Below are 540 nucleotides of genomic sequence, written 5' to 3'. Positions count from 1 at the left end.
AACATAACTCTTCAAATAAAAAAATAACAACACAGCTCCTCAAGTTATCTATATTTTATTTTTAAAATTATATTTTGGGTTAAATATGTTTTTGTCTCTCAAGTTTAACTGAATTTTGTAATTAGTCCATTTTCGAAACTTTATACCAATTTAGTCATTTATTTTTAGAAATGCGTGAATTTAGTCATTCTTATCAAATTTTGTTAAGTTTATGACATTTTAGACGTATTTTATGATAATATTTGAGTTAATATTGAAGCGAAAATATATCAAACAGGGTAAACGATTCAAATACTATCATGATATGTGCTTGAAATGTCAGATAAACTTAACAAAATTTAGTTAAAATAACTAAATTCACGTATTTTAAAAATTGAATGACTAAATTGATCAAAAATTTTAGAAATAAACTAATTTCAAATTTTACTAAAACTTGAGGATAAAAACATATTTAACTCTTATATTTTTTAAGATAAAAGAATGCGAACCTACCAACTCATTAGGATATATGTTTCCGCAAGATAATATAATATAAGTTAG

The sequence above is a fragment of the Vigna unguiculata genome, chromosome 11, assembly GCF_037176805.1.
Source record: "Vigna unguiculata cultivar grain cowpea cultivar isolate G323 ecotype 2 chromosome 11, ASM3717680v1, whole genome shotgun sequence".
Taxonomy (NCBI): domain Eukaryota; kingdom Viridiplantae; phylum Streptophyta; class Magnoliopsida; order Fabales; family Fabaceae; genus Vigna; species Vigna unguiculata.
This window is presented reverse-complemented; position numbering follows the sequence as displayed.